This window comes from Rhinolophus ferrumequinum, chromosome 9 (assembly GCF_004115265.2).
Source record: "Rhinolophus ferrumequinum isolate MPI-CBG mRhiFer1 chromosome 9, mRhiFer1_v1.p, whole genome shotgun sequence".
NCBI lineage: Eukaryota > Metazoa > Chordata > Mammalia > Chiroptera > Rhinolophidae > Rhinolophus > Rhinolophus ferrumequinum.
The window spans coordinates 44,102,693-44,119,611 of record NC_046292.1 but is presented as its reverse complement, the minus strand read 5'-3'; the positions used below and the strand labels follow the sequence as shown (position 1 = coordinate 44,119,611).

Genomic DNA, 16,919 nt, shown 5'->3' with positions numbered 1-16,919 from the left:
AGATGTTCTTTTAGCTCCTGTCATGCAGATATTAAAAATAAGGAATCTGGCTTTGGTTCAGTGGCTAAAAGCATGTGTAGTCTGGAACTGTTGGTTTTTTGTTAGACTATTCATAAGTATATATCAGTCTTACAAGAGCAAGGGCATCATTTCGATTTATTATGTACTCTCTCTTCCACCAAAAGAGAGAGAAATGAAATAAAATATGATGAAAAGGCCATAGAGAAGAGGCTATGAATTTAATGTTCATAACAGCAGTAGCTAACATTTATTATAGACCAGTTATGTAACAGGCCTGTGCTATGTGCTGTACATACATTATTTCACAATGACCCTCAGAGGGCATATTGTTGTCCTCAAGTTGTAAAATAAGAAACTGCTCAGAACTCTCCACTGGCTTCCTGTCTCACTCAAGGTAGTGCCAAATGTTCTCACCACAGCTCACAAAGCCCTCCGTGACCAATCTGATAATCATAAACGGAGTGTAGGAAACACAATATTGTGAGGGAGATTAACACCTGTAACGTCTGCACTACTGCAGATATTGGGGTGTAATGGAAAAGCACAGGAATATTATGGTCTCCCCACTTCTGCCCTATGTGAGGAAATCTACTTCAGTTCAGGCTCGAGCTGGGAGAGAGAATAAGGAGGGGCAAACCTTTCATCTCCATGGCAATGTTTGAGAATCCCTACCCCTTCCCCCCCAAAAAAGGGGTAGAGCATTGCCCCATATGGTACAGAGTATAGGGGAAAATGGGGCTGCGATACCACCAAAAAGACAAAGGCATTTCCCAGGGAGCAAATAGTAAGTTGCAGTCACTGTTTGGGGCATAAATGAGGGCACAATATTCCTTAAGGATACTTTGATAAAAACAAACGAACAAACAAAAAACCAAAATAAAGTCTTTAGTTAAAATGGAGAATGGACAATTACAGAGATGAAGGCTTTCCTACGGGTAAAAGAGAGAAGAAGGTGGCACTGTGGTTGTGAAATGCTCATATTCCTGGAGGATGTCAGTTTTGCCTTCAAAATTATCCATTTATCCCTTTCAGCCCCTTGAGAGACTATTTGCTAACTTGGGAGTTGGCATTCTTGGTGAAGCTTGATTTGAACTCTTACTTTCTTTGATGGCTGTGGAGAAGGGGATAGGAGAGATGGAAAAGTGGAGCATCTGGAAACTCCTTGTGGAATTGTGCTTGCTAACCCTCCACCTGGATACGTGAGAGCGGCAGATGGCGGGCTGTGCTTTACCAAACCGTCTCTGTGCAGCTACTAAGGACTGTGCCAGGAGGTCGTCAGTCCTGGGTGTGGCCTTACCACCGGCTCTCTAACCCATCCTTTACCCATTCCTGACAGGTAGAAAGAAAATTTGCATAACAAACTGTTAAACATTCTATTTTTACCCACCTCCGAGGCACTCTTTGTCCTCAGCAGTTCTAATGGTTAGTGACCCCTTCAAAATCAACATCATTTGTCAAATCAAATTAGGTTTGTTACTAAGTGCAAGGCAGTGACATTCATCTTTTTGATGCTTTCAAACCAGTCTGAGGTAAAGTTCTATGGAATCAGCTTGGTATGCTGAACGAGTCACTTCCTCAAGGAGGCAATTGTCAGAAAAACAGGAGATTTAGCTGAAAGGTAAATATTGTTGGGTCACTTGAAATGTATGCAGATTTGACATTTCCCTTCTGATTAGCATGTCTACACATGAAAGTTTTTTGTATGTCACATCTGATAGTTCAGATGCCATTGTAATATCAGTAAGCATTTGATATCAACTTAATTTTGCTCTGGATGAAGAACATGGAAGAATGTAGGGAAAAACAAGATGGTAACCTCATTTGGGGTGACACATGGAATAGTATAGGGAGTGTTCTAGCAGAGCTGAAATTTCAGACTCACGCCTGTTTGACACCAAAGTCTACGCCTCTCCCACTGTAGCATTTTGCCTCCTTTAGTTGCAAAATTTTCAACCTAGTCCTGACAGAAAACCTTAATTGAAAGTATCAAACAGAGCCTCGGCTTGCAAATATATAACCAGAATCTCAGAGCATTTTTCTGGTCCAACTTGCTCCTTTTATAAATAATGAGGATCCAGCCTTCAATTGAACACATCCGGTGGCCACGAGCTCACTATTTCACCTTTCATTCATGCCTATATTGATCCCCATAATGCTATGTTTATTCAGGTACCGATAGCTCTACTTATGACCTTATCTGCTTAAATGTACAATTGGATCTACACCTAATTATGAATTTAGAGTATTTGCTCTGTTAGAGAATGTGCCATCTTTCATTCATGATGTCATTTGATCATCACAATAAACCAGTAAGATATGTCCTATTATTATCCTCACTTTATAGAAGAATTTGGACTTAAGAAGCTAAGTAAGTTGCCCAAGCCACGCAACTAAGGAATAGTACCTCTGACGCCTTAGTACATCACCTCCTAGCTTCAAACATTTTCCTAACCCAATGGCAATCCACCGCCTATAATATGCAACAAGAACATGGTCAGGAGAGAAAATGCAGCCTTCAACCTCAGTTTGAAGTTGGCCATCTAATCTTAACTTATTTCCTGCTGTCAAAATTTTATAAAATAAAGCACTTGTCTAAGAGCAATGAAAAAGAGGTTCGGATAAATCCAGGCTTTTATCAGCATCCGTACATAAAGACCTTTCTCAGACCTTGCACCACAGATTAGATCAGGGGTTGGCAAACGATGGCCCACTGTCCGAACCCTGTTCACGTCTTGATTTTTTAAAGTAAAGTTTTATTAGAACACAGATATGTTCATTCATTTACATATTGTTTATAGCTGTTTTCTCACTACAAGGGCAAAGTTGAGTAATAGAGACAGAGACTATATAGCTTGCAGTGTCTATATAGAAAATAATTATTATTATAAATATTATTATAAAATAGAATATTATTATAAAATATTATATTATTATAAAATAATTTTTGATCCCTTGGGAAAAGTTTGCCGACTCCTACATTAGGATTTTTGCATAAAGCCTTCATGTCATCTATTGAAAATGTATACAAAGTGAATGACGGGTGTCAGGGCCGAGGGTAGACCACCCCAAAATATACCATAATAGCATATTGATTATTTTTAATTAAAGTTACTTGAAAAGCAGCTGGTACAAGAACGATATATTGATCCTCTTTTGCCTCGTTGAATGCAGAAAATAAATGTCCCCTGTGAAATGTGCTTCTCCTTGCTCGAGGGATGGGGTGGGCCCTAAAAGAGACATACCCTTATCACCAGAGTTCAGGGATTCAGGGCGGAAAACCTGTATAAACAAACTTAGTTACTTCTTTACTCATTTACTACCCAAGCCAAAACATTGCCTAGATTCCTCACAAATGAGCACCCAAACCTAAGTTTCTTTGTCCTGTCAAATCCTTACAAATTTATTTTTTCTTACCTAAATATTATAAAAAGCTTCCTGTTTCAATCATTTATCTGAGCATCAGTTATGATCTCGCATGTGCATGTATTAAATTGTTTTTTTTTTCCTGTTAGTCTGCTCTTGGGTCAATTTTATTAGTAGTAGAGCCATAAGAACTCAGGAAGGGAAGCAGATGGATTTCTCCTTCCCTGACACAGGGTATCATGGAGAGATCACATATACTATATGAGAAATTACAAAGTTATAACCAAAATAGTGTTCTAAGCTGGAGAACCAAGGGAAAGAAATAATATCCAAAGCATATTTTATTTCAAGCGCTCTGTTATTAACACTGGGATTCTAAAATAGCTCCTGCAATCCTAGCTCAAGCACTAGAGGATATTAACTTTATTCACTTATCCTGTTATCCTGACTCTTCCCTTAAAGCAGGGTTTCTCAACCTCAGAATCACCTGGGGAAATTAACAAAAAACATACCTACAGGTTACTGCACCATGGATAGAAATCTCAGAACTACTAAGTCAAAAACCTTTGGAATGGAACAGGACATTCATATTTTCAAAATGCTTTATTAAGCAGCCAATGTCTGGGTATCATTGCCACAAACAACTGCAAATAGATCTACATTATCTTTCTGCAAGCATTAGAAGATCGTTATAATTCCCGTGGTTTACCTATCATCTCTATGTCCATAACTTAACCTTAACCTTTTTCTGAGCGGCAGACATATTTATTTCATGTCTACTTAGTATTTACATTTGGTATCTCAAACTTTACGTGCCACAGCATAAACTTGATTTTTCCACCAAACTCATCTCTATGCCAGTTAATGGCACCACTATTCAGTTGCCTAAGCCCCAATTCTAAAATGTTTACGTTCACTCTTCTCTTCTGTCATTCATGCTAGCCTCAAAGGTCTTCTTTCTGTTCCTTGAACACTAAGCTCCTTAATTTTCAGGAACTTTGCACTTGCTATTCCTTGAGTTCAGAAACTTCTTCGTGTCTAGTTCCTCCATATCATCTAGGATTCAGTTCAGAGAAGTGATTCCTGACTACTGTATCTAAAGAAAGCACTTTAAAGCAATATATCACTTTTATTGAACCACCTTGTTGTACTTCTCATCAACGCTATATGAAATTATTATATATGTTTACTTACTACCCTGTCCCTGCAATAGAATGCAAGGTCCACAACAATACCCCACGTGCCTATAACAATGTGTAGTGCATAATTCTTGCTTAATGTCTGTTAAATGAATAACTACTGTTTCCTTACTTCACCTTTTCTTTTTCAGGCCAAATCTACCTATTCTTTCAAATACTTAGTAAAGTACACGGCATGAGTTCAATGTGAGTTCATTAACACTAATCTGTTCTGTGGTCACAAACAATCCATTCTAGCCCACTTTCTCTGTACTTCCTCATAGCAGAAGCTGGTCTTCACCTTCTTTTGAAAGCGTCTTATTCATTTAGTAGTACAATATTGTGTACATAGTGGGTATTGAATAAACGTTGATGAATGAACTATATAATGGGCTTTTGGCTCCATACATCAAGATTTTCTTGAAGGACAGATAATTACTTCTACTTTATATCTGACATTTTAATATAACTGGTTGTGGTCATTATCCTTTGGAATTGCATCCTAGTCAATTCTTTCAAAAAAAGAAGAAAATAAGGCAAAATTACCTTGTGAGCAATCCACAATTGGATTTGCATTTAAAAATTGCCGAGTGAGCACTCCTGCCTGATGGCCAAATGAAATTAATCTCTCGTAACTCAAGGTCTCATCTATTTGGAGAGACGGGGGCTGGGCTCAAGGAGGCTACAGGCTTTTTAAATGGTAAAAGTCATCTCTCTCATTTATATTTATAGTGTGTCCCGCAATCTTCTCTCACTACGCTAGCCCATGCGAATATAAAGGTGGTTAAGATACTGTGCTTATTCTTGCGCTCTTCCCATCCGTGTCCAGCCTGTGTGTTACTTCTTGGAAGTGTCCCACATCGCTGACAAAGGGATGGATTGGATGTTAATAATGGTTTGTTCCCTCTCCTGGAAACAGTTTTTGGTCAATGGGTAGACACCTGACCCAGTGGAGCCAGTTTCTCTTTATTAAAAGTTTGAATTAAAGGAACAAATACCTGGGGGAGTTAGCCCCTGAGTTATGTATGTGGTAGAGTACAGATGTCTATGAATTCCTGCTGCTCTGGTCCCTGGGAAGGATTACGCTTGATGTCCTGAGACCCGATTATTTATTTTCATTTTTGGATTTCAGTGAAGCCTTCAGAGATTTTAAATAGCCTTCTGTTTCTTGCAATAACATTTCCATAAGACACAATTATGTAGATGAAGAGATATATAAACGAAAATGTATACTTCAGTGTGATCAGTGCTGTGATAGAGGTTTGGGCAGGTTGCTATGTAAGCAAATAGTGAGTACCTTAAACCTGGCCTAAGGAAGTCAGAGAAAGCTTGCAGGATACATCACCTAAAGTGAGTTATGAAGAGTAATCATTATCTTGGTGAAAAATGGTGGGGAGGAAAAAGGGAGATTTATGCAACATGAAGAAATCCAAGAAACTGTGAAACAGCAAGTATATTTGGGGAAATATAAGTTTAATATTATTGGAGCTCAATGTATAAAGTGATGAAGTGGAAAGGAATGAATCTGGAAAAGTAGGTAGGAGCCAGACCATATCGTGTCTTTCATAAGATACTAAGGAATTTGGACTTTACTTTCGAATCTGCCAAATGACCAGTTTTGATCCTTCCTCTGAGGAAATCCAGACTATACCCTTAAGCATCTTCTAGCTATTTCATAACTGCTTTATAGGAGTGATCCAAGGCAAACTTATGGAAAACTGAGACAAAACAAAACAAACAAACAAAAAAATACTTGGCATGTGGAAAGAAGCCGACATTCAAAATCACTAGTTCAGAGTTTGAGGTTCTGCGAATGTGATCTCTTGCGGAGTAATACTGAACGAGAAATTTAATCTCTCTGAGATTTTCTCCTCATCTATAAAATGGAAGTTAAAAAAATATCTACCTCCCAGAGTTGTAGGTCAGATCCACATATTCAGATATTTTTAGTGCCCTACTGTATGAGCGTTTCTGACCTTACTCTTTCATAGGCAGGATCTCAATGAATCATAGCCACCTCTTGAAGTAGATATGATTGTCTCCACACTCAAAATGGGGAAACTAAGGTTCAGGGAGGTAAAGTGTCTGTTCAGTTTCATACCAGCTAGATGTAGAAGAGCTGGTATTCCAAATCATATCTGTTGGACTTTAAATCCAGTACTCTTTTCCCAAACCTAAGCTCCTAATAGTAAAGAAGCAAATGAGAATTTTTAAAATAATCATGTTTCAGCTAAAAAGTATTGTATGCATACTGGTTGTTGTCCTTCAATGGCTGATGTTAATGTCTGCTGAACCCCACCTCCTCTTTTTGGAGGGCTTCTCTGTCGCTGAAGTATCCCGTCTTCTTGGGCGTGCTTCTTCTTATAGACAAAATGCTTCCACACACCTTGGGGTACCACCGAGGCTGCCCACCAAGGCATCACCTGGGTTCAATGTCCTCTCTGCCTACCTATCCAACTTGACCTTTTTGTGGTGTTCTATTGCATTAGGGTCTTGCTGAGAACCTAAAGATTCACCTGATTAATTGATTTACCTAAAGTATGAGAGTCTTTTATTAAGTTATTTTAGTATCCCTCATTGTATCTTTCCTTTTAGAGGCTCCTTGGAGACTCAGTTCCTTAATCCAGCATTTCTTAAAGCTGTTCTTAGAAATGTTAATGCAAGGAGTTATTCCATTAAAAAAGAATTCTTGAGAATCACTATATTGGTTAACATATTAAATACTCTTAGGAATTCTGCAGATTTAAAAAAATAGCTTTTCTAACTTAATGATTTTTCTTTGTTTGAATAAATTCTCTTTTTGTGGATCATCCGTTAATGTCTCATAAAATCAGCATTATGCAGAATACACTTTGGGAAACCCAGAGCTTTAATAAAAAACTGTCTTTGTGGAAATTCTGGCATTGTACTGCCTGAAAGGAGTGATTTTGTGAGGGTAGCATCATATGAGTATACTTTTCAAAATATAGCATATTGGCAACATTCTTAGGAGTTTTATGGAGCTTGAAGATTATACAGTTGGTAGGGACTCTCTAAGGGAAAGAAACTACAATTATGAATCAAAATTAGGTTTTAGAGGTGACTTGTGTAAGTGAAGAGCCCTACAGCTTAAACTTCATCACCTTTATCGTCAATCCACAAATGACTGGCCTATTTTAAAGTAGTGTAAGCCCAGCCTGGCTTGTTTTCATACAGTAAGTGAAACAATAGTGGACGAGGTAGCAGCAGGCTTATGTTCTTGACCAGAACTGCCGGCTTTCACTTACTAGATTCTGTGAAATTTCTATCCTCACAGGCTTTATTTTTCAAATGGAGCAATAATTGTCCTATTAATGATGAAGAATCATTTTGAAGAGGTAATTAATGGGGAAGCATTAAAAAAAAAACCATGTAGCCATGTAGCTCCATACAAATATAGGTTGTGATTGTAAAAATGCTTAATTCTAAGTACTACACATATGCTAACAATTATTAATATTATTGCATGTCAAATAAAAACAAATCTGGACTTAAGAAGAGACTTTATCTAAAAAGAATATCGCAATAATAAAAGTGAAACTATGCAATAGAGAAGCTGCTTTGACCATAAGGTCTGCAAGCATCTCAGACAGAAAAGGGATTTTCTTTTACAGGGAGGAGTAAACACTGCCGAGGTCAGCGGATTCTCAGGCCGGGCCATTTAGGAGAGGTTGTTTCCAGTTCCCTGCTTGGTGGTGGACCAAAGTTCAGACACCTGGGGAAAAGAGAGAACTCTGAGGAAAGTTTTGTCAAGTCAAGTTATGGGCGTTTTATCAACACTCGTTAGTGGAAAGAAATAGTTCAGTTAGTTCTGTATGAAAAAAAGAATGGATATTTAGAAGGTCCGCGTTTGGTCTTTTCATAGATAAATAAGGGGTCATCCATGAGTCATATGTAAGTCATACAGGGAAGGGTGGTTCTTTGCAGTAAGCCATTTTGGGGAACATAAAAAGGAAAGGGGATTTCTTGACCATTGTTTTCCAGGAGCACAATGCTTAACTAAAGTTCGACATTGTCAAATATCATCATTATCATTGTTTTCCTTGAGTCTGGTTAGTCATTCAAAACACAATATCTTTGGGCAAGTTGTTTAATCTTTCAGACCTTCAGTTTTTACATCAGCAAAATGGGAATAATCACAGTACTAATAACAAGTTCACTAGAATGCTGTGAAGCTCGAATGACCTAGCAACGATGCAAGTGCCTCATAGCTGTAAATATTGTAGAAATGTTATTGATTATTTTTCAGTATCATTATTAGTGGCTCCATGGGCTCTGCCATTGTCCTCTTCTTCTTCTCTTTTTCCCCCTCCTTCTCCTCTTCCTCTTTTTCTCCTTTCCCTCCTTTCCCCCTTCCCTTCCTCTTCCTTCTCCTTCTTCCACTTTAAGGATAGATCTCAACTCATGCAGCAAAAAGAGGAAGGCAGCAATCATTTATAAAATGACTGTTAGGTGCCTGACCCAGGGCTACTCACTGTTCACAATAAAATCCCAACGTGTATATTTAGTGTCCCCATATGACAAATAGGGAAACTGAGTCTTAGCAAGGTTTATGTGTCTAAGCTCACACAGTTCAGATATGATTGAAGGAGATGATACACATCTAAAGGTGTCTGATTCAATTCTGTTTCTCACCAGGTACATGGAACATGAGCTGATCATGTGCACAAAACAGCCCACCTTTATCTCAGGAATATGGAAGAGAGGTGGAGAAAGAGACAGCTCAGCTCCAAATGTATGTGAATAATTGCTTTTATTTTATTTGGGAAGCAATGAGCTTATTCTCTTTATAGTTGTGTGTGTGTGTGTGTGTGTGTGTTTCAAAGAAAAAGATAAAGAGGAGAGAGGGAGAGAAAGAAAGAAAAAAAAACCCATTAAGCCCATATTGCACTTTGGCTGCCAGCAATGTTTCTTTTAAAAATAAAATGAAAATGTTCAGTTGTAGATTTTTTTCCCTTTTGGAAAGATACAGGAATTGCAAAGAGTGCCAGACAGCACTAGCATATGCTTATTTTTCTAACTCAATGTGGGCATCCTTTCTTAAACATTTTGTATAAATATATTTATTCTCCCACTGAGACCTTGCCTGCCAGGTTCAGGAACAACTGAGTAAGCAGATGAGTTATAAACCAAGGAAAGAAAAGGAGAGATTGCCATGGAAATGCTGATGGCCCCTTTATTCCTGCTGAGTACATTGCCCAGGTATAATAAATTAATGGCTGATGCGTTGATGATAAATCTATCGTGGTTTTCATACTCAAAGTAAAAGATATTTCATTCTGTCTTTGCTGGAGATGTAGTCGGAAAGCAAGGAAATGTTGACATCCGGTGGGCAAGACTGAAAAAAAAAAAATCACAGACACACAAAAACCCTTTGGTGTACAACCCACATTTGCAAGCTGTCTGCATTTCTTATATTGGCTTCAGCTTTGACAAATGTAAAAAAGTCACTAATATTTTGACACTCTCCCTGCCCAAGTCTGATACCAGCTGGCTGTGAAGCCACATACTTATTGTTCCACTGGATTTTAAAGACTGGGTCCCAGCCAAAGGACTGGACTGGATCCATTCATTCATTTTTAAGATTGAAGTTGCAGCTTAACTGTAATGACCATTTCTCAACACAATCTGGAAACCTCTTCCAAATCTAACAGATGCCTGAGAGGCAAATGTGCATTTGGATTCGAAACCACTCTCTCGGATAAAGAAACAAAAGGTGATCTTTGAATCTGAAAACAATTCCTTCTATGGAGAGCAATTAATAGTCTGTGTATTGATTATGTCTTACTTAAAAAAATGCTCATGCTTTTCAAACCTTTGTAAAAAGACAATAATTTTATCATATAAATAAAAATGAAAATTTAAATTGCAGATAGAGTATGACAACACTTGTGGAAAAATATGTCCCAAAATAAAATTGGAAGAAAACACCAAAATGTCAAAAATGTTAACTGGGAGCGGGGAGCAGGGGGACATCTTTAAGGTTATAGTGATTTTTTTTCTTTCTTTCTACTTTTCAGTAGTTTTCTTCTATAATAAGTTTTAAATATAGTTGGGGGAAAATGAACTATTTGTTCCTTTGAAAATGTGCTCTGTTTCTTTTAATTTTATTCTATTTTCAACTCTGGTGACCATATTGTTCTGGTAATCATAAGCAACTATTGCTAAAGTGTGCTACAGCCATGGAAAATAAAACTACTCTGTAACCTACAAAAAATATATTTGCTTTCTATTTCTAAAAAATGCTCCCCTGCTGTGTGTTCCTGCTGTCCCGTTTTTTTTTTCAGTCATTTAATATTTGGAGGCATTAACCCTGATCACTTGCAAATTTTCCATTGAAATTTATTTTCAGGTTAGCAGACGCTTGGAAAAACTGCCATCATAAGGCTATAGGAGAGAGGGAATTATAACTTGATCCTGAAATCATTTGAGGGGATTATTTGCAAGGCGTGATGTGATGCTTATACTTTTTAGTGTCAGAATAACCTTTGAGAAATTATTTGTATTATAATTTTCATATAAATATAATTCATTGTGTCCTTCCATTTACCAGATACTGTGTGAAGGACTTATATGTACTTTTCATGTAACTCTCAGACAATTTTATAAATTAAATATCTTCATCATACACACTTCAGTTGAGGAAACTGATACGTAGCTGGACTAAAAATCTGAACCTACCTGAGTTTGATTTCAGCCCATGCATTGTTTATCATTAAACTACTGGGTTTTGCGTTCAGAAAGACTTGCTTTTTCATCTCAGTGTCTCCACTTAGAATCTGCTGACTCCAGCCAGTCGCTATGCCCCTTTAAATCCCAGTTTCCCAGTAAAATGGGGATAATAAAGTTGAAGACACAGGGTAGTTGCAAGGATTAAAATAGTTAATGCTGTTAGCATAGTTTGGAGAAAAATCCTCGGATTCCAGAGCATCCCACCCAAGTAAAAACTACTGAAAATGAACACAGAGGTAGGAGTCTTCAAAAACATTTCTTTATCTTGCCTGTAAAAATTTGACATTATTCCTCCACAGCCTGTAGCCATATTCAACCCTCTGGCTTATGCAGCACTGATTAAAAAACGGATTGCCAGCAGTCATCTGTGATTGTCTACCACAAGCACTGCTCTTCTCTTCCTCCACCCAAGTGTCCCATGCACTATTCATGAGTTCTACAATATTCCAAACTTTAATTTCCACAGATTAATTCTCACTAATTATTCACCATATGAACCTTCGCAGGAGAATTCCACTGGATGCTCTGCCATCCTGAGGCAGGAAAGGCAATGTCGAATCGTTTTCTGATTTCAAGTGGAAAACAAACTAATTATGTGGAAATATGATAATAGATTGCGCTGCAGGGACCAGTCCTCTGCAGGCTTCAAAATGTTTGCTTATGATCAGCTCCTTGTGTTATTTCTTCCAGGAGGAGTTGCCCTTTCATAATGCATCAACATTATTGACTGGCCTGTGATTCCTTACTTGGAGTTAAGGTAATTTGCATAATTGTATATTACTTCCGTCTGGTGGAAACAAACAAGATGTTCGGGTGCTAATGATCAAGCAGGCAGCAGTGACTGCTGGGAAAAAATAGCATTAGTAACGTCCAAAAAACCACCAATAGCAGCTTCTCTGTTTGGCATCTTTCACCACCTTCCTTTGACCTAGCTCTTATTCCACTTGGACACAGGCATTGTTATTTTTCTGTTTGTGCAAGCGTAGGAGGAGGCCTGGGCTAGGCATATATTCCAAACCTATAAAAATATAAAGCATCCTTAGGCTGTGAATTTTCATATATTTGTTTATATTTGTTCAGGTCATTTCTTCTGCGTGCAGTATCTTCCTTCTTTCTGGCATGAAGTGTCTTATTCTTTAAAATCGCGCTGAATTGCTGCTCTCCTCTTGATGTCCTCCGACTTTTCCACTTAGGGTGCATTGTTCTCCAAATGAACAAATGTCAAATGAACACAATAGGTGCTCAGCAAATTACTCTCATTTATTTGCTTAACAAACAGTTTTAGATCTTCACAGTTTGCTAGTTCTATTCTAGGCACTCTGGATAGAGTGAACAAGTAATAAAAAAATAAATCCTCCTTTCCTTCAATTCTTTAATGTTCCTTTTCTCTGTAGCAATTCATATCTCTATTTAGCAATTATTTATTCTGCCTTGTAGTACACCTAGTGGACAGGGTGATAGTTTACTTATCTTTGTAATTCCATGACCAGGTACCTAATAAGTGCTAAATAAATGCCTGTTGAATAGACTTGAAGTTTCAGAAGAGTGGATCATGCAAACTGCTTGATGAATTCCATTAGGGATGAAATTGGTGTACTTTACTTACCAGCTCCAAGTGATTTGTAGAGGGTGCAAGAAGTACTGAGAAAATGATTTTGAGGCAGCATTCCAGGTCTGACAATTTGGTTGCAACGATGTTGCTAACCTTTATGATATCAGAGGGATTATTCATTATGAATTTGTACCATCTGGACAGTTAACCAAGTTTACTATTTGGAGGTGCTGAAAAGGCTGCATGAAAAAGTTAGACAACCTGAACTTTTTGCCAACAATTCATGGCTCTTGCATCACGACAATGCACCAGCTCACACGGCACTGTGAGGGAGTTTTTAGCCAGTAAACAAATAACTGTATTGGTACACCCTCCCTACTCACCTGATCTGGCCCCCAATGACTTCTTTCTTTACCTGAAGATAAAGGAAATATTGAAAGGAAGACATTTTGATGACATTCAGGACATCAAGGGTAATACGACGACAGCTCTGATGGCCATTCCAGAAAGAGTTCCAAAATTGCTTTGAAGGGTGGACTAGGTGCTGACATTGGTGCATAGCTTCCGAAGGGGAGTACTTTGAAGGTGACAGTAGTGATATTCAGCAATGAGGTATGTAGCACTTTTTTAGGATGAGTTCGTGGACTTAATTGTTCGACCTTGTATATGTACATATGTTTTATGGGTTGAATTGATGAGTTTATCAGGTTGCCTACAGTTCAAGTGTTGAACAGCTTATGATCTATCAAGCATATTGCAATTTTGTGATTTTGAACATTAATCCCTTGAAACGAAATATTTTGATTTATTTTTTATGGAAGTAATAAGATTGGCCATTATTGAGCTATGCACCTTCCATAATTATTTTAATTAATTTGTCACAGCACCACCACACATTAAGTGCTTTTAATCCCATTTTACAGATGTAGAAACTGAAGTTGAAAAACTTGACCAGTATGAAAACGTTGTGAATGGCAAACCCAAAGTTCAAGTTCGGTTTGTTCTGACTCCAAAGTCTGTGATTCTTTTTCACTATCCTCAATACAAACTGTCATTTAGTTCTAGTCTAAACCATACGTTTTTGCATTTCTGAAAAAGGAGCCACTTTGACCGAGTGCATGATGAGGTAAATATATGTGAGGCATTTCAATGATTGTGGTCTTTGTGGGTGTTAAAGGGGCAGGGACCGTGTGCGTGGGTATGTGTGCAGATAGATTGAAGAGGAAAAGTGGCTGCAAATGGAAAGACACTGAAAATGGAAGGAAACTTGAGTGTGTTCAGTATGACAGGCATTGTGTTACATGCTGCATGATTTTCTTACAGACTTTTTAGGATGAGCATTACTGGTTCCATTTCTCAGAATAAGAAAATATAGGCTCAGATAAGCTGAGTAACTGCATTAATAGTAAGAGGGATATTGTTTATTCCACTTGTCAAGTATGATATCCCTATTTCAATATTGTGTCTTCTGCCTAGCACAAATTAGACGCTAAATGCACACACACACACACACACACACACACACATTTGATGATTAATAAGAAGAAAACCAGATTTTAAATCCAAGTCTGTTTGACTCCAAAGCCTGTGCTATTACTATCATGCCAGGCTGCCCTTGGGAAGTTTAAAATGTGCTTGAGACTTTGAAACTAGTTCTATTTTTTAAGGATAACTTCTTATACAGCTGCTTCAATGCAGCTGGTCTTTTGGAAAAAAATGTTTATAAGAAGGCTTGGCAGGTTTCTTGGACATTAAATATCTCTTACAAAATAATATTTTGATGGATTACATGTAAATGAATCAGAAACATATGGCTTCCATTTCCTTTAGAATGCACTCACAGAATGATTTTATGTGTTTGGCAAAATGGATTTTCCTGAATGCCACCTCCAACATGTCCTTCCCCTTTCACCCCAAGTCCTTTACATCCAAGAGGACTGGAAGATCTATGAATCCCACAAAACCCTGGAACCCTCTATTCTGCTTCTGACTCCACAATCACACATAGGTCATTTTCCCTTTTATTTCCAATAGCAGAAGCAGCTGCTGTTCCATAAGGCAACAAGGTAGCCGCCTCTGGCTTCCCCAGAATGTGAGTCCCTCATCAAAGGAGATACCCACTTACCTATAGTGGGAATGCTGAACTCTCAATCATTTCAGCCAAAGAGACTTCCTCTTCATGTACACAACGTTAGGTCATATAAACTTTCTAATATAAATGTGTATATATTTTGAGCCTTTTTAAGAAAGAGACTCTGAGCCTTGGGGCATTCATGGGAAAAACCCATCGGACTGGGCACAATCAGATGTTTCTCTAGAGCAGATAAACACCATTATGTCCCATGGAGTATAAAATGCACCCATCTGACTTCATAGCAAGGGTTCTAATCACAACATACACACTAGTAAAGCAGCAGAACAGACTGATGACCAAATAGACCACAAAGAAAGTCAGGAGTGCCCCATCAGGCTCTGAAGAGCTTTTTATATTTATTTTCAAAAGCCAGTATCTAAATTACAATGGTTGACCTTAACATTCAACTTAGATCAATGGAAAAATTGAGGTATCTATAATTAGTGATTTATTATAAACGGGTTATTGTGACAATCCAATGTCTATAAGCTGGAGAGAACAGGGCTGGGGCAGAAAATATGATCCTATTCAAATTACAAAAGCAGTAATTTCAAAAGAAAGTAACGTGTACAGGTTTCACCTAAGTCTATAGGTATCACAAACTCGCATGCCTCAGGGATCAAGGTAAATGATTGAACACAGGCTGGAAAACAGTTTTGTTGGGGGCTGTGAGAAGCAGGAGTAAGCACAATCCCTCTGTAACATTCAAATTTATTAAGTTTAAATCACTATTTGCAGATATATCCTTGAACCCCAGAAATAGGTATATTTTTGCATACCTGGTTTTTTAACCTCTGTGACCAGTGACTTCTGAGCAAATCTAGTACTCTTATATCTGCAAATATTCCCTCTGTTTTCCACTCTTGCCTACTTTCTCCAACCTGACTTGATCTACAAATGGAATAGCTGGATTGGCAATGGAGGGTTAGCCTGCATTTACTCTTGAGAAAATTCCCCAGTACTATAGTACAGCCCTGACACATTCACTTTCTATCCCCTTTCCTCCTTTTTATTTTTTTCTTCTCGCATGGAATTTCTGTTTGCAGGAAAGGAACTTGATTTTGTTCACAGCAATGTGATTTATACCCAGAAAGGGAATTTAGGATGGAAGCAAGATAGTACCAAAGTTGTGTTTTCAGATTGGATGGGTTGGATGGGCAAGAGGAAAGGTCAATAATAATATAGGGGAAGGAAAAGAGCTGAGTACTATTGAATCAAGTACATTTAATATAAATAATATATTTTCAGCTATCTGCTTAGGTTATTTTCAACTTATTATAGGTCCGTTGTCAAATATTCTTTGTAGCATCCTGTCTCATGGACTTGCCTCAGTGAGAAGTAGTATATAACGTAATGGCTGAGATCACGGGCTTTGGAGTCAGATATCTGAGTTTGAATCCCAGATCCCAAATTTTCCTAAGGTCGCATAGCTTATTACATCAGAACATGTTACTTGGTGTTTATTCAAAATATTTATTGAATAGTTATTTTGTATATTTTAGATTTCACAAAGCACTTTTACGCTCTTGGTCTCATGTACCCTAAAATACTGTTGTAAGACAGGAAGGGAAAAAATAAGTAATGCCACTGTTCCCATTTGAGAGATGTGAACACAAAGGCTCATCGAATTTATTTGACCTGCTTAGGGCCACAAAGCTAGTAAGCGTCAGAGTTGAGACTAGAAATCCACATCTGATTCTGAGACTACTTTTTTCCCATAATATACTTCACCAACAGACTACATTAAAAAGTGTCATGAGTCTGCTTAAATCCAGTGAAAATGTGACCTAAAAGATTTGAGGACATGTGAAATAGTGATCATATGTTTATACAAAATGGTTTGTCATTTCTGTTAGAAGAAAACAATGTATCTGTATCAATATTTTCAGAGAACTGCATTGTGGAATCAGCAATCAGAAAA

At 37.8% G+C, this 16,919-nt stretch overlaps 1 long non-coding RNA gene across 4 annotated transcripts in view; it reads left to right on the top strand.

The window, feature by feature from the left end:
- The window catches only part of LOC117026808 (uncharacterized), a 356,958-nt gene that overhangs the window by 220,227 nt on the left and 119,812 nt on the right, over positions 1 to 16,919 (top strand). For all 4 annotated transcript variants that reach the window (XR_004423824.1, XR_004423822.1, XR_004423823.1 and 1 more), the window contains exons 4-5: positions 9,219 to 9,315; positions 12,003 to 12,069. This is a non-coding gene — a long non-coding RNA (uncharacterized LOC117026808). The remainder of the gene's footprint in view (positions 1 to 9,218; positions 9,316 to 12,002; positions 12,070 to 16,919) is intronic.